Raw genomic sequence first — 20,694 nt, 5'->3', positions numbered from 1 at the left:
GACAATTTAAAATAATGCTGTTTGTAGGGTCATATATAACCTCCTAGCAGTAAGGCTTATTAACTAGCATAGTAATTTTCTAAGGAAAGTAGGAATTGATGCGAGTTAATTAACCTTCCAGTATGTTGCCTACATTGAGGAAAGTATCACATGTAACAGTCCTGAACCCAAGTGTTGGGCGATAAGCTCCTTTCTGCTGTTGAGTGAATACAGTCTCCACCTTGCATCTGAATGCTGAGGCATTTGCAACAGAATAGTAGCACTGCTGTTAGACAAATGGTGTTGGTAAAGATAGGAGGACAGCACTTTCTGTCATAATTGTATGAATTTCACTGTTTAACCTTTTATTTACTGACAAGAAATTGAAAGCAGATGGATTCTAAAAGCTGTGACTACCAGAGGCTCCTGGTTGAAGGAACTCATGGTCAGCTCGCCCTAGGCCACTGATAGGTACAGCACCTTAGTAGTCATTATTTCTGTGTTTATTTTCCCCATGCTGTCATAATCACAGGCATAAATATTTTTGTGTGTGTTGTTGTGTTCAAAAATAACTGAAAACCCCTCCAAAGTATTCATGAAAACGCTCCCTCTACGAGGAACAGAGTTGCTTACAGGCTGAGGAGAGTTTGCATTTCACAGAAGGTATCGATAACTGTAGAAACGTTTTAGGCTGCAGAATACCAGAGACAGCAATCCAGATAAAACTATCCTTGAGTCTCCCTTTTTGGAATTTTCTCTTCAACATCTCTGCCTTTTCCAATACATTTTTTTTTTGCAAAGATAAAGTACAATAGACAACAACCTCTCTGTGGTATTATTTCTTCTCCCTGATCTCAAAAGGACACTAATGTGAAAGCATCCTGTATTTCTTGGCTTCTATAGTTCATTTACTGACACAGCCTCAGATGCTGGTAGGAAGACCATAACAGTATAGTACTGTGAGTTATGGTTCCTCTGAGGGGCTGATGAGCCCTGGCAGGTCATCTGATAGCTCATGCCATGTCACAGGAAACTTGGAGAAGCCTTTCAAATCATCAGGTGTATTTCCTTCCAGACTGTGTTGCTACAAAGTTTCAAGATTTCCTTTAAATGGTTTATCCTTTGTCTTTATGTCCTGTGGGAGACCAGAGGCTGCTTTATAAAGCCAATTTTATGGGGATCCTCACTGGTGTCTCACTAGAAACTGTGTACGAGGTGCCATTGTGAAAAGATGGATTGCAGAAATAGTGGGCATGGTATAGGAAAGCTACCAAACCAAGTCAAAATCTCCTGCAGTGAAAACTCAGTGTGGTCCAACAAGCTTGGTTATTCCAGCAAAGCACAGAGCTTAGCTTACCACATTTCCAGTCTGCTTAAATTATATATCAAAACAAAACCCTTTAAAACTTCAAAACTTTATCGTTCATGTTTGTTTTGTTTTGTTTTCCCCATTCGTTCATCTCTGTTCAAATAAATCAGCTGAGGACACAGGTAGATGAATCAGCATCCCAAGCTAATAACTGCTCTGGTAGTACCTAAGCTGAGAGAGACAGAAGGCAAGCATGCTTTGTTATGCTCTTGAGAGTAAAATGCAAATGCAATGGCAGCAGGGGAGTCTTTTCTCCTTGGCTTTTTTCAGCTAGAGGTTAACTCAGGTGGAGGCAGGAACAGTGTGTCCACAGCCATGAGTGCAGAGGGGCTGAGACAGAGCTTTCTGCAACTCAAAGTGGCTTTGTGGTCAAGTGAAACCGGACTCTTAGCTTAGCTTCTGAATCCTAACCTGTTCTAGTTGTACAGTAGGACCCATAAGTGTTCAGCATTCTCAAAAACTTACTTCAAATGGAATGTACAGTGGTTAAGTGCTGGGCTTGTGAGCCAGAGAGGCTAAAGCAGCAGGTGGAATCCACATCTGTCTGTGATACTCATCTCACAGCAAGAGTTGTGGTGGCTGAGGAGGATGAGTAGGACACAGTGAGCCAGTGGCAGGACAGGAAGGAGGAGAGGAGTTGCCCAGCTGTGTTGGGTGTTCCCCTCCATCAGTGACCTGTGCTTCTTGACAGCCCTGGGAGGGAAAGGGATGACACCAGCCAGAAGAAGGCTTTCTGTTTTCAGTGCATCAGGCAGCTTTTGGTAGCTGCTGCCAAGAACACAGATTTTATTAATGCTGCAAAAATTAACTCTGTCGGGGGGGGCTGTGTTTTCAGTTCCATTTTAATTCAATACTGCAAAGCCTATTCTCCACTACCCTAATGCCTTTTCACAGCCCTGAGTGGAGTTGCCCTCATGAGATGGAGTAGAAATGAGTTCTAGGTCTGTGGGGAGTCTGATTTATTATACCAGATTTGATGCATAAATGGGCACATTATGGGAGTGTGGGAGAGATGGAGGTAGTGAGAGGAAAGGCCGGGGATATGTGAACTGGTTTCAATAAGAGCCAGTGTGAAGTTTCATCCCCTTGTCCAGAAAAAATCAGCTTTTTCAGTCTCTCCCATTTTTCTAAGCTTAAATTAAATAAGTAAATAACTTCAAATGGAACCCAAAACCAGAGAGTACAAAGGGGACACAAGAGGCTATTTAATGACTTGAGAGAAATACTTCCAAATGCCACTAGGATGAGGTACGATTGGTTCTAAGGAATTTCCACATTTGGTTTCTGTAGCAGAGGATAGCATCTGAGGAAATTTGTTCACCTATTCCTACATTTGCTTTTTACCAAATAGCTATGCCAGATAGTTGAATAAAGACATATTTAATTACTAAAATTGTTATTTACATGAGCTCCAAAACATCATTTTGTTATTTTGATTAATTGTCCAAGCCAAATAAACATCCCAGGGTATCTCTGACTTTAATTTAGGACCTGATTCAGCAAGGTAATTTAATTAAGCACGAGTATAATTCACAGCACATTAGAAGTCCCTCTGAAACCTACTTTTGCTGTTCTGCAGTGGTTTCAAAGCTGATTTTATTTCTTGACACTCCCAAGACACGCCAAGCTTATTTTTATCCATTTCAACTCAAATTGTGAGCAGGCAATTTAAGGTTAAGTGGAGAAAAATTGTACAGACTACTTTGGGGAAAGTGAATTTTAGTAGCAAAGGACTCAGAGGCGCTGAAGCATGTGTGTGCTGGGTGTTTCTCAAGCTGCAGGTGGATGCTCATTGCTGAGACATGGCCCAGAAAGTTCTGCAAAAGAGGAGATAGAGACACTTTAGTAAATACTCCAGCATGATGCAGGGTTGTATTGTGCTCCTCATCACAACTGCAATGATAAATCTTTGCAAACACAGATATGAATCCATTGATGCTGTGGAGTGGTAGAAACCAGATCTCCATTTGATTGCTCACCTTGCTTGCCTGGGTAGCTCAAAATGTCCTGAAGGAGTCTCTTTTCTGTCCCAAAAAGGCTGCTGAAGCTGTGATGAGGGGGCTTGCCTGGATGAATTTCTACTAAGAAGCTTCAAAGCAGCATTCACCTTGATGTTAACTGGGTAAGAATATATCTTTTTAAGATCCAGCTTGCTCAGTGTGGGTGCTCTTTCTGATATAAATAACTCCACTATGGCAAAGAAAAATCAAAACTGCATAAATAAGAAATTTAGATCCTGTGCCTGCCTTTCCATAAATTGGGAAAGCAGCTTGGAAATTGACAAATATTTGTTATATATATTGGAAACACAAACAATATTTTTGATCTTTTATTATGGATGCAACGTTGTTATAACTCATTTTCTTTTAGCTTTAAACAGTGCTATAATTAGATACCTTATTTTGCTGAAAAGCTATTAAAACCTTAAAAAAAAATAGTGCCAGTCTCATATAAAATGTGGAAGAAACTTAGCTGATGTAAAATGGTTTTTATTTGAGGGAAAATACCTAAGCAACTTTCTGGAAGTTAGGGAAAAAACTTTGACTGAACTTTTAGTCTAATGTTAGACAAAATTCTGGCAGATTAGAATGCTAAAACTGATTTGTTTTTTTTTTTTAATGTAATACAAGAATAATTAATCATCATGTTAAAGGGGAATTGCTATAACAATGAAGCAATTTATCAAATGCAAATGCAAGGGTTATGAATAGGCTCCAGGAAAGTTCTTAACTGTTTGTCCAGAGAATGCAGTACAGAGCTGCTTTCCCACAAAGTCAATGTTATGTCACAGACAGACTTGCTGGGAACCTGAGATGCTTGCACATAGAAAGTCTGCTTGAAAAATGTTTATAGTTTTAGATTTATCAATGTGTAATTCTGAAAAAGTTGAGGTGGGTTTTTTTGTTTTGTTCGTGTTTGTTTTTAATTTTATTTATTCCCTTCACTCTTTCCTCACTGCCTTTTTATTTCCCCCAAATCTTGACTGGGAATGGTACTGCCTCAGGTGAATAGTGGTGCTTGGAATCAGTTTAAGTTTCTAATGCAACATGGAAATGCAAAATTTTTCAGTTAAAAAATACAGGGTTCTTTAAAAAATAGTACTGCTATGCTTCCATACAAGAAAATCTTTTCAGCTGCTGTCAGTAGCTGTTTTGCAGGATAAGTCCTGAAACACTCACACATTGTGTTTGGAGGAGGAGGAAGAGGCAGACAAAGTCTCTTCTCAAGGAATTCATAGTGAGAAACTCTTAATTTACTCTGAGAAAAACCCTCATAATGTAGTGAGAGGAAAGCTTGACCAAATGGCAGCAGTTCCTTTAGTTTACAACAACTGGATTTAGTCTCTGCTGTGGCAGTGAGCAGACAGACACTCAGTGTGCACGTCTCTGTTTCTGGATGTCTTGGCTTTTGCTTTTTGCTGCTTTGTATTCAAATAAGCTCTAGATAATTTCCAGTTGTATAAAACATATTTCCCTTGTTTTTCAAGAGCAGATGATCTGTCAGTCAGAAATTAATTTAACTGCATTGCTTGCTTAATTTGCAACACATCTTTTGTGAAACCTGGCCAGTCTGTGGAAACTACTGGGCTGCTCCTGTTTCTTGTTGGTCCTACTGAAGTGCAGCATGCTTCTGAGCCAGCAAAGGGAGCCCAGCACATTTCCCAATAGCCGTCGGAACAGGCTCAGGGAAAAAACAAACCACTAATGAGCTAATAACAGTAAACAGAAAGGGGGAAGATCAAAGCAGAGCAGCTTGAAACGAGGGGCCAGGTGGACACCAGAAGGAAATGCTGAGTGCTGTTGTTTGGGAGATGGGAGAAGACAGCTTCAGAGCAAACACTTACACGTGTACAAGGAATGCATCAACTAGTAAGATAGTGCTGGATTATTTAAAGTGTATCCAAATTGTATTGCACAAACTTCTAATTCCTGGTATAATAAAAGTCACAGCAGGAATGCTTGTCTCTGGCACTTAATGCTCTTTAGTGAGTTTAATGCTGTACAAGGGGCTGGGGGTGCATGGAGCAAACTGTTCACTTCTTCCTAACTGTTTCTAACACGCCTGTAGACAGCCACAAAGAGAACTGCTTCTCTGCTCCTCAAAACAAGCAGCCCTTAACCCTTCAGCCTTTTCTAATAAACTTCCTTCCCCAGACCCCTCATCATCCTTGTTCATGTTCTCCAAGTTTTTTCTGTTCTGTCCACATCCTCTTGGGATGATGATGCCCACAGCTGAGCTGCCTGTGCTCCCCACTGGGAGGCCATATGCAAACATTCCATCATGTGTTTTACAGATGATGATTCTGTTTATTTGTCCCAGAATGGTTTGCCCTTTTTTTCCCAGCAGCATGACATTGATGACTCATATCTGTCATTTAATCTATTATAGCTCAGTGAAAATGTTAAGGATTTGTGATTATTTTGTTTGTTTGCTTGAAGGCTTAGTTTTATTACACATGCTTAAAAGTGTGGTTTACCTTGCAGGTCTACACAGAATCCATTGTATCATGAAGAAGTATCAGAGAGATAAGGAGTCCTGCAAAACCATAATTTGTGTGCACGCTGACATGCTTCAGGAGCCTGGATAAGAAGAAAAGGTATTTTTGTTTTAATTTTCAACAGAATTTGGAAACAGATACTCAATGTCTTGAGACCAAACACACATCAGTATAAAGTAGCAAACTTTTATGTTTCTTGCCCATTTCATGACTACAAGCTAAAAATATTTTGACATCAGTAATTAAAGTTTGATAAAGCTATTTGTTGTTCTAAAAGCACCCAAGATGCCTGCCATGTTGGCTGCCTTTCAGTACAACCCACTGAATGTTGCACTGCTTTCCAGTCAGATGTTACAGACCATATCATGAACACATATAACAACCTGGCAGAGTTCCCTGCAATTGAATGTGTGCTGGCTGCATAAATCATGGGGTATTTATTCCTGTCTCTGTCATTTTCTTTTTAGGGAACCATTTAATACACAGACTACATCTTTTGCACACATTCAAGTGGTAAAAAGGAGGGTTAAAAAAAAAGGGAAGAAAATAAATCTTCCAATAGCTCATTTTCAGGTCATGTTTTGTGTTTCAAATAAGGTTGTGAATGTTGTAACAGCTGTAGAGTCTGCAAAACAGAAATGTTTCTTAATTTAGTCTGTGACATGATTTTGCTTATTCTTCCACTGTTTCCTGAGCTCAGCATGTCCCAGTGTTGTTTGAGAGAGATACCGAGTCAGCTGGCTGCTTTTCCAGTCAGCATTGCTCTCACCATGCCTTTCCCTACAGACAGCAACTTTTGTGCGATAAGAGTAGGCTTTTGGCTCTGAACGCTCATCAAAAAGCACCACTCCTCTCCAAGGTGTGGTAAACTAAGATCTCTGATGCATGTCCAATTTGTCTCCTGCAAAACACTCTTCTCAGTTTGCTATGTGAATGCAGCAGGACTGGAAACAATCAGACTTTCAAACAATACCACGTGGCTGAGCACACAGTGTAGAACCTAGGCTGTTTGAAAATGGCATCATTATCTGTGCCATACAGATGGAGCAGCCCATCAGAGAGAGCTTTATATCACAAACGTGGTGGTGGAAATCAGAGTCAGTCCTCTTGCTGCCCAGCCTGCATTCTGAGCAGCAGGTTGGTCAACAGCATGAATGGTTTAACATTTATTTGTTTAATTTTGTTTAGTGTTTTGTGTTTTGTGTTTTGTTGTTTTTTTTCCTTTTTTTCCCCCTCTGCTTGTGTAGCTTGTTCCCCTCCCTCTTCTCCACCATTTCCTTGAAGCCAATGTACTCCTGAAAGAACCAGGCAGTCTCATATAATCTTTTCTGTTGTTTTCTGGGTTTTTTTAACCAGATCTACTTTCTCCTTCAAACTGGTCATGGAGGAGCAGTGATCATAGTCAGGGTGAGGTGGATGTTTGGAATTGAGAACAGGAGACTGTGATCACTTAACCAGCAGCAAGAAATTTCTCTAGGCAGCTTGGCAGCCGTCAGATCTGGAGATGGGAAGGGGACCGAATACTGGGAGTGTGGCTGATTCACACAGAATTACACTGGAATAAGTATTTCTAGCTTAAGGGGAAGAAACCCCTCCCAGTAAAGATCAGGGTTGTTTCATTCTTAGGACATTTAATGATGTATTGGCACTATAAATATACTATAAATACAGTCTGAAAAAATATGAGCTTAGTTTGGAAGCCGCTTTCAGCTAAATTATGGGGTTTTGATCCTGACCTAAACTGATCCCACATGTTCCTGGGTTCTCCCAATGTTTGAGTGCACAGTAAATCAATTATAGTTCTTGCTTTTTATTGCAAAAAAATGAATAGAGGAGAGACACTCAATTATACGACTTTGGCATCTGCTTATCATATGGTTTAGGATTGTCCGATATCTTTTTAGTTTTAAGGTTTAAATACAGGTTGTAACAGGTATACATGATCAAAACTAGTTACCTTGGGTCACTGTACAGAAAGCAGACTCAGATTCACCAATGCATTCCTTTTAGAAGTGTTCAGAATGTATTCAAAAGAGTGCTAATACTGAACCTACAGGTGTTAATGTGTTCTGCTCACATATTTCATGTTACTGACTACATGAAAAAATAGTATTGTAGAGTTGAACAGAAGAAAAATTGTCAAACAACTTCCTTGGCAGCAGTGCTCAGTGCTTTAAAGCAGCAGCTGTTGTACCTCTGAATTACGCTGCTTCTGCTTTGAAAAAGGTGCATGTTCAACATTCCTTCCTTTTTCCTCTTCTAAGGCCCTGACTTTCCTCTTTGCTCCTCCTTGTTGAACCCAGCTGAAGTGGTGTTATTATAAGCAAGTGTCTGTTCTGCAGCATGGATATTATCCTTTCCAACTAATTATTAAAGCCCTTTCCATTGCTGTTCACAGACACATTTTTGTCATCTTATCTATTCTCCAGCTTTTTATTCTTAAGATACTTTGTACTTTCTATCTTTGCAGCCTGTCTGTTGTAACTTCTTCTGATTCTTTGGCTTTTTTTCAAGTTTGTTTTTTTTCCTTTATTTTAAACTTGAGAGGTGATATTTATGTTCTTTAATAGTAGTAGTGTTAAAGTACGGCTACGCTATATTCTTGAACTTGATTTTCCTAATGGATGGACTTTTCCCTTCTGAAACATTTGTCTTGCAGCATGGTTTTTGTGAGTTGCCTGCCCACACAAGTCTGTTGCTATGTGGGCTGTAGAGTCAGCTTGTCTGAAGACTTACTTAGTAATTACCAGGTAATAAAAGTTAACTGCCCCATAAAACCACATGGAAGAACCATGCTATTGCTGGCTTGTCCTACTCAGCCATCCTCTTCCTGTGTGGTGGATCTTTTAGGCAGGAAAAAGGACTACCCAAGATCCCTTTTGGCTCTCTTCTCTGTGTTTCTGTAATGACTGGTGACCAAGTTATGGGCTGCTGAAGTCAGGGTCAGAGGACTTCTGTAACAAATTGGGAACCTTAAGTAGTAAATCTCACCTAAATTGTTCCTATTTTATTTATCAAGGGAGAGAAGCAGGGGAAAAGTGTTACTTCAAAGTTATCCTCTGGTAATTAACTGTTTTCTGTGCACCTTTAAAATATTTTCATCTAGTGAAAGTGTCTTAACAGGGACACAAACAAAGAGAGGGAAACTCTGCAGCTTGCCTAAACTGGCAGAACTAGTCTTACTTCTCAGTTTGGTAGACATGTAATAGCTTTATGGAGAAATGGAAAATGTCAGGTCTTTGCTATCCCACTTACAGAATTTCTGCTGCTGTTGTAATTTATACCACTGTGATTCAGGTGTCTTCTTTGTCCTGTGCATCTTCAGTCTTGTATTTTACTTCTCAATAATATAACAATCCTAGTTTGTTTGTTTTCTTTTTTTTCTCCCCTTATTTTAATAAGTAATTGAGATTTCAGATTACAGTATCACAGTGTCACCAAGGTTGGAAGAGACCTCATAGATCATCAAGTCCAAGCCTCCAGGATTACCTCCAGGATTGCAAGCATATCTGTACAGAGCTCCTGGGAGTGTTGTGAAGGAATTGAAAAATTATGCAGAAGGCTATTAAAATGGAGGCAAGTAACTTGGGATGGAAGGCTGCTGAGTTCAAAGTCAGGCAACCAGGAAGGATCTTAGGGTGTTATTTAATCCATACTCCTGCCCCAAAGCAGAATATTTACACTAATATGCCTAATAGATGCTTGTCTAAACTGTTCTTAGATATCTCCAATAATGAAACCCTTTAATATTTTTCTTAATCTTGAGTCTAAGTATTCCCAGCTGTCATTTATGTCATGCTTGTATCCCAGACATAACCTGTTTAGGATAATACAAAAAGAATTCAGCTGCTTTCCTGCTTGTTGCACTGACTTCCCAGGAGTGGAGGAGGAAAGAAGCAATGATGTGAAAGTTACTTTCTGATCAAAATAGCTCTTTTTGTTCCTTTTTCTCAGAGTCATCATTATGCTGCCAAAGCTGGCAGAGTTTCAGGGTCTCCTCTTTGCCAGATGGATGACAGCTAAGCCTTTCCTGTACTGAAATCAAAATTCTGAGCCTTCTGCAATGGCTGCACGCAGCCATACTGCTTTCAGTTAAAAAACACGGAGCTGCTACGCTGAGATCCAGGCAAGGGAGCCGTGAAGGCAAAACACACGAGAATGCCTTGATTAATAGCATCCCTAAATGACAATGACTGCTTTACAGTTTTTATAAGGATTGTAGCTTTTCTCATATATGAAAAAGGACAAGATGTGGTTGTAATTAATGTAAAGGCTCTTTGTTGACGCTGTTGACTGTAGGAAAGAACCCAAGGGTTTCTCAGGCTCCTCAGTCATAAAACTAACTAAATACATCCAGGGCTGCCTCGTGTCACTCCATGGCATCTTTCAAAGCTGTAATTAGCAGATACCTAATGAGTTCTGGCTACAGCATGTGGATCAGATGACTCAAATATTTACTTTAGGCCTCTGATTCTCTTTCTCCACGCAAGGGAGAATAATTTGTTTTTAACATTTAGGAACTCATTTTTCTTTGGTTGTCTTGCATCAGAACTTCATTGCTTTCCAATAGCCTGTCAGACCGAGCTCTCTCTACAGCCTTCCAACAGCAAGGTACATCTAAAACATTTAAGGGTGAAATCCTTGTTTCATTAAGCTTTTTCCCCCCCCCACCTCTTTTTAAAAGAAATTTGTCTAGAAATTGCATTTTCATTACTGGTGGTGGAGTCCAATGCATAAAATGTATTTGGCCCTTCAACAGTTGTAAAGGACCAAATGGCACAGTGACCTAAGCGACACAGTGACATCATTGCCCTCTTTGTGTTGTTATTTCTTTTAGCAAGACCACAGCTGTCTTATTGCTCACAGTGGAACTTGTGAGCACAGGGCAGCATCACATTAATGGTGGGTGGAAGCAAATCAAACCAGGCTACAGTTTTAGCTGTAAAGGAGATTCAGCAATTTCACAAACAGAGCAGGGTAAGAATATTCAGGAACCTGGATCCTTGATGCTTATCTGGCATAACAGACTCTTCTGCCAGAGACCATGAAGTGTGATGCCTGTAAGAAGTTAGATTCAATTTAGTCTTGCAAGCTCAGCTCAGAGTACACCACTAATTCTTCTGTACTGATATGCTTTCTCCCTCACAAACTCTGTCTTGGTTTCCCTGCCTGTGATGGCTGAAGCACAGGACAGGTAAATGTTTTATCATCATGTTGTGACTATGAAAGATCTATGGAACAGTCAGCATTAAAACTGTCACCATTTCTAAAGGTCAGGATATGCAGGACATCCCTCCTTAGCCCATTGGAAAACTTTGCATATTAGTTTGACAGTAACTTCTTACTGTCTGTGCTTCAGCTGACTTCAGTTCAGATATTTAACTGCTCCCTGTCCTTAGCCACTTCCACTGTAAAGAGAAAATACTTAATAAGGATCAGATACTGAACTAAGTCAAAGATAAATTTATTTTGGTTAACTGTTGTGCTATGTGGCAAAGATAAATATATTTTTTGTTCTACATGGCTGGTTGCTCCTGAAGACTGTTCAAAGTCATTCTTTAAGAAACAACTGCATGATTTCAGATGTGAGAACAACAGTACTTCTGGACACATAGTGCAGATAGTGTAGTACAGGCAGCTTCTATTGCATGTACCTGAAATGGATTTATTCCCAGAATCAGCACTTCTCTAGGCATAAGTCTCAGGAGAACCTGAACTGAATGTTCAACAGTGTCTGAATAAAGAGAAAAAAAAGCACGGGTGAGGTTAGCATGTGCTGCAAGAGTGTCTGCTTTATAACAGTCATGGTTGTCACAATAAACATGATTGATTTGTTCTTCATCACCAGCCACTCTCTTAATTCTTTCGATGGTGGCAAAGATGAATAGGGAGCAAGCTTCATCCTCCTGAAAAGCTGTGAATTTAAACTGTGTCGATCACGTGGTTACAGGCAGCTGACTGAATCACAGGGGAGTTGCAACAGACCCAAAGTCCTTCTCCTAACAGTGATTTTTAATGTGCCAGTCCTATGTTTTCCCTCAGCCTAGTCATATTTATTTCACTGGATACAGAGGCTACTTTTTCTGTATCAACTTTGCTCCCAGTCCGTGGGCACTTCTCTCTAGCATCCTCGCTCCTGTTTTTCACTTTTAAATTTATCTTGATTTGTTAATGAAATTACAGAAAAGTGATGCCTGTGAGCTCTGTGAGGTAACCTGCCTTGGCTTGTCAGTGAAACAGGTCTTAGAGAATCATAGAATCATAGAATCAAGCAGGTTGGAAGAGACCTCCAAGATCATCCAGTCCAACCTAGCACCCAGCCCTATCCAGTCAACCAGACCATGGCACTAAGTGCCTCATCCAGGCTTTTCTTGAACACCTCCAGGGACAGTGACTCCACCACATCCCTGGGCAGCCATTCCAATGCCAATCACTCTCTCTGTGAAGAACTTCTTCCTAACATCCAGCCTGTACCTCCCCCAGCACAACTTGAGGCTGTGTCCCCTTTTTCTGTTGCTGGTTGCCTGGGAGAAGAGGCCACCCCCCACCTGGCTACAGCCTCCCTTCAGGTAGTTGTAGACAGTAATAAGATCATCTCTGAGCCTCCTCCTCCCCAGGCTAATCAACCCCAGCTCCCTCAGCCTCTCCTCATAGGGTTTGTGTTCCAGGCCCCTCACCAGCTTTGTTGCCCTTCTCTGGACACGTTCCAGCACCTCAACATCTCTCTTGAATTGAGAGGCCCAGAACTGGACACAGGACTCAAGGTGTGGCCTGACCAGTGCTGAGTACAGGGGAAGAATAACCTCCCTTGTCCTACTGGCCACACTGTTCCTGATATAGGCCAGGATGCCATTGGCTCTCTTGGCCACCTGGGCACACTGCTGGCTCATCTTCAGCCTACTATCTACTATATATAACTATCTTACTGTCCTATTGGTTGTTTTCAGGCATTTTTTAATGGGCTGGATTAGAAGAAAATGCCTCTTAGCAAAGATCTTCTTGCTTGAAGAATGTTTGCAATTCCCTAAAATGATTTGCTTAGTATCTGGTTAAAATTAATGAGAAAATGCAGAACTAAAACAGGTCGAGAGAGGCAATTAATTACTTCAAGCTATAGGGAAGGCAATTCCCAACAGAACAGTTTAGACTGTCAACCTGTGGTCTTCAGCTGAGGGGCTGATCTGCACAGTGTTATCTGCAACTGGGAACACAGCAGCATGAACTGCCTGAGCATCCCTGCTCCACCACAGCTCACAACTTCCAACATAAGTGGGTACAATCAGGCAAAGGCTGGAAATAGCCTGAGAGATGCATGCCATAATCAGACACTTCCACTGAAGCCTTTTGCCTCTTGGCAAAGTCCTTGGGCAAAAGTATTTGTAATATTGTGGTAGTTTTGGAGGGGGCCCAAGTTCTCTTCATTAAGAAGACCACAGAGACAAAGTCAATGTCCCTGGGGCCAGACCTGGTCGTCCCAGGATATTGTAATGTTGTTATTCTATTCCACTTTCTGGTATGGTTGCTTATAAGGCTGCTTATATGGGCTGCCCAGGGAGGTGGTGGAGGCACCGTCCCTGGAGGTGCTCAGGCAAAGCCTGGCTGAGGCACTTAGTGCCATGGTCTAGTTGACTGGATAGGGCTGGGTGCTAGGTTGGACTGGATGATCTTGGAGGTCTCTTCCAACCTGGTTGATTCTATGTTTCTAAGGCAGTGCCTGGCTGACAGCACTCTCTTCCCCTGCCTGCCTTTCCTCCCTCACTCCCCCGGGAGGAGCGTGTCCCTGCTGCTCTCATGCTCTGTGTGGGGGAGATGGCTCCTGGCTGCCAGGGAGGTCTCAGCTGCGGCATGCGGCCTGCTGAGGCCTAGCAGGCCTAAGCTGGGCAGGGTGCCTTTGGCCTACTCTCAGGCCTGCTGAGGGTGGAAGGGGTGGAGGATTCTAGAAGATTTTAGTCTGACAGGCTTGGTCTAGTTTGTGAATGTGTTTGTTCTACCTGATTGAGGTAAAACCATGTCCTTTCTACCTGAAGGGACATTGTAGCCAGGTGGGGGTTGGTCTCTTCTCCCAGGCAACCAGCAAGAGAACAAGGGGACACAGTCTCAAGTTGTGCTGGGGGAAGTACAGGCTGGATGTTAGGAGGAAGTTGTTGGCAGAGAGAGTGATTGGCATTGGAATGGGCTGCCCAGGGAGGTGGTGGAGTCACCGTCCCTGGAGGTGTTCAAGAAAAGCCTGGATGAGGCACTTAGTGCCATGGTCTAGTTGACTGGCTAGGGCTGGGTGCTAGGTTGGACTGGATGATCTTGGAGGTCTCTTCCAACCTGGGTGATTCTATGAATGCCTTTTGTATGTATGCACCTGTGGACAGAATCTCCCTTTGACCTTCCAGTCAGTGTGCAGTATCTTCAGTGTTACTCCCCAGAAGGAGCAAATAGAATTTCTGCCCTCCAGCCCCGGGTAGCTTGTGGCCCCAAGCTGGGACATATTCCATCCTTCTCTTCCAAAGAGGTGACTCCTGTCAGGGATCCTACAACATTTCCTAAAAGGGAAAAACAGACTCCTGCTGTTGCAGAAGAACTGACTTCAGTGTTTGTCTTCCCTTGATGAAACGTCGACATCTTCAACTGACCAGGAGAGCTGGCTGATATTCTGTCCAGTTTCTGTCTTGGAATTCCAAGCTGTTAAAAACAACAAACCTTATCTCTGAGTTACAAGGTGGGCCAAGTCTTTTCAACTTGCTTGCAATGGTTGGTGTCAAATTAGTATACAGAAAAACCCCATCCAAGTGTCTTGTTAGTTACAGAGTAGCTGCCAAACAGTGTGAGATAGTCAAAGGCTGATGTCCTTCTAGGTAGGAGGGTTTGGATATTTGTGCTGGATCAGAGGAATGGGCTTCTTTTAACCTAGCAGGCCAGCCCTCTACGATCTGCCTCCCAGTCTGCTGGCTGGTCTCCTCTTCATTACCTTGGAAATGGCTCAGCAATTTCAGCCACATTTCAGATGGGATTTAATCACCTTAATTGCCTGTGAGGCCCATAAGTGCTGGGAGCTGGGCTGAAGGGAGAGATGCACGTTGGTGCCCACACTGACAGAAGTACCATCAGCAACCATCAGTCACGCTGTGGGTTTGACAGGAGCTGCTGGGCCAGCCCATGTCTCCAGCTCCTGACTAACCACTGCAGGTATCTGCAGCTTGGGCCAGTGTAGGGGAAGAGCAGATGGCTGGACTGATTGCACTGGAAGGAGATTTAGGGGACAAAGGGCAAAAGTAGGTAGGAAATCAAAATCTGCTTATTTCGCTGCTTATGGAATAAACTTTTACTGTTGGAATGACAGAGCAGCCCCACAGGTCACACTCTGTGAGGGCCAGATTTCTCTCACCAATCCAGCTTTCAGATTAGGTATCAGCTTGGCATGTGCAGTTCCTTCTAGTTCTTTTTATTGCTGCTACAGCCATAAGATGAGTATGACCAAGGATTGTAGGAGTTTCTTTTCCTTTAAAGACATTTAGTGTTCAATCAGATAAGCACTGAGGCTGATCGGCTCTCTTGACATCTAGTAGTTGCTTTTAATTGTTGTTCCCTAACCTTTGAGTTTGTCCCTGAATAACAGTGGAGGCTATTTGCTCTGCAATGTTTTCTGGGCTAGAGCAGCGTGTGATGTGCTGATGGGGAAATAAGATACTGTAAGACACAGCAGCCTCGGCTGATGAGTGAATTTGAGCTTTCAGCCTGGCTGAGGTTTTTTTTTTGTTGTTTATTTGTTCAGGGGAGGGAGGGAATACAGAAAAAAATTATGTATTACAACAGTGAACAGTTGGCTGCAGCCCTCAGCAAGAGACAAAGAAAGTCATGCCTAATGACTAAAACAGACAGCAGGTTGCAAATTTGGAGTTCATGATGCATTCCAGTCAGTAACATGAAAGACAGGAAATATCTTACACGTGCTGCCTTTGGGGAGCAGGAGAAGATAGGGAAGTTAAGCATGGCTCCACTATGTTTGCTGATAAATCTTTTCAATAGTGGGCTTTTTGTTGTTATGTTTTTTTCCTTCAGCAGTGTAATATTGCCTGCAAAGCAATGGGAAGATCACCCAGCCTTTCAGCCAGCTGCTCAACATTGGTCACTGCCTTGGAGAAGGATGATCCCATCTGCACAGCTGAGTGCTGTTGTACATCACCCAGCACACGCAGAGGTAAGCTGCGAATGACCTTCAGCACGGTACCAGCAGCGTTTGGCCAAGATCAGGAATAGTGTAAATCTTTTATCTCCAGCATAATCCAGCGAGCTACTGGAGACAGGGATGACCCTAGATGATTTTAACTGCTTGCATTTGAAAGCACTTCTAAATTCAGTGTTGTGAAATCACTGCAATGTTAGGAGGCACTTCTGCTATTAGGATTGACAGAACCTTTACCTTCCTTTGTGAAAACAGAAGCAGCTTTAAGAGTGTCTTTCTTTCTACTATCGATTTGGGTAGGTCACTAGAAAAATGGTAATCTTGGTGTGATAATGAACACAGTAAAACTGTAGAGTTTTCTTTATAAATCCTGAAAAGTAGTTAAAAATGCCAGCTTGACAGCTGCAATCCAATCCTGTCATCATAATATACCAAGTTACATTGTGTGGTTCCCAATATTTTGCCTGATATTATAGCTACTAGAATGACAAGTTAATGTTGACTGCTTCACAGAGTCCTGACAATCAGAAGCATTGTTCCAAACATTTGAAGAAGGAAAGAGAAGTGATGTCTCATGCAATTATTAAATCTCTTGCTTATCTATTCAATTAGCTTATTGTGGTGAGAGTGATGAAGATTTTCTATATTATTGTAGTAAAAACTTAGCTCTTCTGAGCCAGGGAGAATAAGGTGTCTAGACCTTTAGGTTAGAGAAAGTAGAGGGAAGAATACTGAGACACACAAGATGAAATTTGTAGTAGAATAGCTGCACTGCTGTTCCTGAGGTGTGCCCATGCCACCATGGTTCTACTCAAACCTTGAAAAGTGTTTGCTCCCTGCCATGACACAGCTTTTGGGCTCCATTTGGGCATATTCACACTTAAGAATAATGATTTTGACTGTCATTAAGTGAGAAATTTAAGGAGTTTAGCTCTTTGGTGGGTAATTTTCTCTTAATCCATATTTGAGATATTTTCATCTGTGCTGTAAAGAAATCTTGTGAGGCTTCTGATTCTAGACTGTGCTAGGAATACAGATGTGCATGGGAAAATAATAACTCAAACTTGGTTCAAAAATGTGTGCCAGAAAAAGAGAGGGTTCTAGGGTCTTTTCAATTTCCTTAGAAGCTAGAGAACCATTGTTTTATTTCAAAATGTGTAACTATTTTCCTGAGTCCTTTTTGACTATTATAATAATCTCTGCAGTTTGGAAATACCAGGACCAGAGAAAAGACAAGATTCTGCCTGTGCTTAGATACAGTTTCAGGCAACTGGGACAGCAGACTTACTTAAGTAGCCAGATATGTGCTGGACTGAAGTTCATTCCTGTTTCAGCTGAAGTCAGTAACCAAAATATGAATAATTTTGACATTACAGTTAAAGGATGCAATCCCTGTCTTACAGCATGAATAGAATCAACCAGAAGCCTAGAAAATCAGCAAAAAATGCTTTCAGAAGTTTGAGCTGCTTCTACATGTGGACTTGTCAGAACATGTTTCCCCAGGGATCAGTGCTGGGCCCAGTCCTGTTCAGTATCTTTATTGATGACCTGGAGCCAGGAGATTGAGTCCAGCATCAGTAAGTTTGCAGATGGCACCAAGCGAGGAGCAGGTGTGGATCTGCTGGAGGGTAGGAGAGCCCTGCAGAGGGACCTTGACAGGCTGGATGGGTGGGCAGAGGCCAATGGGATGAGATAAAACAAAGCTAAGTGCAGGGTTCTACACTTTGGCCACAACAACCCCAAGCAGTACTACAGCAGCCAGGCAGAAAGGGACCTGGGGGTACTGGTAGATAATAGCTGAACATGAGCCAGCAGTGTGCCCAGGTGGCCAAGAGAGCCAATGGCATCCTGGCCTGCATCAGGAACAGTGGCCAGCAGCACAAGGGAGGTTATTCTTCCCCTGTACTCGACACTGGTCTGGCCACACCTTGAGTACTGTGTCCAGTTCTGGGCCCCTCAATTCAAGAGAGATGTTGAGATACTGGAACATGTGCAGAGAAGGGTGACAAAACTGGTGAGAGGCCTGGAACACAAACCCTATGGGGATAGGCTGAGGGAGCTGGGGTTGTTTAGCCTGGAGAAGAGGAGGCTCAGGGGTGACCTCATTGCTGTCTACAACTACCTGAAGGGAGGCTGTAGCCAGGTGGGGGTTGGTCTCCTCCCCCAGGCAACCAGCAACAGAACAAGGAGACATAGTCTCAGGTTGTGCTGGGGGAGGTATAGGCTGGTTGTTAGGAGGAAGTTCTTCACAGAGAGAGTGATTGGCATTGGAATGGGCTGCCCAGGGAGGTGGCGGAGTTGCTGGAGGTGTTCAAGAAGACTGAATGCTTCTTAGTGCCACAGCCTAGTTGATTGGATAGGGCTGGGTGATAGGTTAGTGCCATGGCCTAGTTGATTGGATAGGGCTGGGTGATAGGTTGGATGTCTCTTCCAACATGGTTGATTCTATGATCTTTGTTCCTAAAAAGGTACAAATTAGATTGTTTGTCAGCTGCGAGTCACTGCTGTGGGGAAGGACAGGCAGCAATAAAGCTGCTTGTGCATATCTGTATTCGAAGTGTTTCAGGGACTAGTGACAAGGTAATTGTCTGATAGATTCAATATGTTGTGGGATTGCTCTCCAAATAGCATGAACATCAATATTTGGTCATATTGTCAGTGTATGAGCAATCTGTCCTCAAACTGTGTCTGAAAGCAACAAAACCACATTTTCTTAGAAAAAAGCTGCATTTGCATGTTCAGTGGAGAAAAATCACTGTTGGTGATAACACATTGCGGTCAGGTTTCTCAAAACTGCCGAGTAGCTCCTGCCAGGCAAACAGGCACTGAAGGCATTCTGTGAAAGCGAAGCGTGTGCTTGGCTGCTGCAGCACAGCCCTTCTCAGGCAGGCTCGTTCTTCAGATGAACTTGGGGAGCCACTCATAAATATCCAGTTTGGTAAGTTTGAACTCTGGTGTGGCTCTGAGCAACACCAGAGAAGGGCGATGAGGCTGGTGAGAGGCCTTGAGCACAGCCCTACGAGGAGAGGCTGAGGGAGCTGGGATTGTTTAGCCTGGAGAAGAGGAGGCTCAGGGGTGACCTTATTGCTGTCTACAACTACCTGAGGGGTGGCTGTGGCCAGAAGGAGGTTGCTCTCTTCTCTCAGGTGGCCAGCACCAGAACGAGAGAACACAGCCTCAGGCTGCACCAGGGGAGATTTAGGCTTGTGGTGAGGAGAAAGTTCTTCACTGAGAGAGTCATTGGACACTGGAATGGGCTGCCCGGGGAGGTGGTGGAGTCGCCATCCCTGGGGCTGTTCAAGGCAAGGTTGGACGTGGCACTTGGTGCCATGGTCTAGCCTTGAGCTCTGTGGTAAAGGGTTGGACTTGATGATCTGTGAGGTCTCTTCCAACCCTGATGATACTGTGATGCTGTGACTTCACCAAGTTTGTGAATAGGGTCAGTTGTTTCAAGCCTTTCAGAAAGCAAACTGGAAAAAATCAGGCAGATCAATAACACTGAGAATCACACATCCATTGTTATTATTATTATTATTATTATACAGGGGTTTGCTTACATTTTTATTCTCCATATTCATGTTGTCATCGACTTCTTCCATTGAAAGTATAGGGTAAAAAACCTTTTTTTTTGTTTGTTTTTTATCCAATCCAGTGAATTTTTAGGAAGGTGAACTGAATAACATGTCCATAAATCAGAAAGCATTACTGCTGCTGGAGAGGAGGGAACTTGTTTTAGTTTGACTGAAGTTTTTACTCTTTTGCAAAGTTCTTACTAAGCTTCAGATTCATAGCAGACCTTCAGAAACCAGTGTCCCTTCATTGTTGTGTGTCTGTGTCCCAGGTGCTGGCTGGCACTCAAACCATAGGTGTGCCTCTGCTGAGTTCAGAACACCGTGCACTGGTCGTCTTGAGGTACATGCTGAATTCAGTTGCAGCTATAGCTAGGTTCACAAACCCTATGCTAATTACTGGTTCGAGCCCCATTACATTTATGAATTGAGTTTGCAGTTTGATCCTGTGGAATGACACAAGATCTGTTTCAGCAGAGACTGGGAAGCAGTGATTTCTACCCATTTTTTCCCTGTTAACTCTAAACTGTCGACATGGTGCTAAATTCGGTGTGCTGAAGGTGTTTCCATGTGTCACTTCTAATAGGATACAGGTGTCAGACAATTGGAGATTATTTCAAACCTAATTTTCTTAGAGTGCAGATACAAACACTTACACCAGAAGCAGATGTTGGGCCTTTCTTACCCCTCCAAAATGTGGTTTGGCATTCATCCAGACTCAGTCTATGGGGGAAAAAGAGACAATTATATTTAATTTTAGCTCACTTGGTTTCCTCCTTTCAAAATCTACATGAATGTGACAAAAAACCCCAAAACCCAACAAACCAAAATGCATCCCTTTTCCCTCTGCTTTACACAGGGACTGGGTATCTTGTTGCAACCAGATTGATTACAGGCAGATTGGGACAGGAATGCTCCTCCCTTTCCACACTGTTACTATGTGGCCCAAAATCTGGCACAAAATGCTATTTTTCCCTTTTTTTGCCCTCTTACTAATGTCTCTGTCAGCTACTTCAGTGCGCTGTCTGGTATTAAGAGCCATGAAACAGAGGTGCTAAAGACTGCACCTAAACCCCCTAGTTCAGGGGATCTGGGAGTAGTCAGT

At 42.6% G+C, this 20,694-nt stretch overlaps 2 long non-coding RNA genes across 2 annotated transcripts in view; both read left to right on the top strand.

The window, feature by feature from the left end:
• Positions 1–373: 373 nt before the first annotated feature.
• On the top strand, positions 374–5,939 carry LOC135178987 (uncharacterized). The gene is made up of 3 exons (XR_010303816.1): positions 374–450; positions 3,386–3,470; positions 5,833–5,939. It is a non-coding gene; the product is annotated as an uncharacterized LOC135178987 (long non-coding RNA).
• A 9,932-nt stretch (positions 5,940–15,871) lies between these two features.
• LOC135178728 (uncharacterized) overlaps positions 15,872–20,694 on the top strand; it is a 59,265-nt gene continuing 54,442 nt past the window's right edge. The window contains exon 1 of the long non-coding RNA XR_010303714.1: positions 15,872–16,035. This is a non-coding gene — a long non-coding RNA (uncharacterized LOC135178728). The remainder of the gene's footprint in view (positions 16,036–20,694) is intronic.

The sequence above is a fragment of the Pogoniulus pusillus genome, chromosome 10 (assembly GCF_015220805.1).
Source record: "Pogoniulus pusillus isolate bPogPus1 chromosome 10, bPogPus1.pri, whole genome shotgun sequence".
NCBI classification, from domain to species: Eukaryota; Metazoa; Chordata; class Aves; order Piciformes; family Lybiidae; genus Pogoniulus; species Pogoniulus pusillus.
This window is presented reverse-complemented; position numbering and strand designations above follow the sequence as displayed.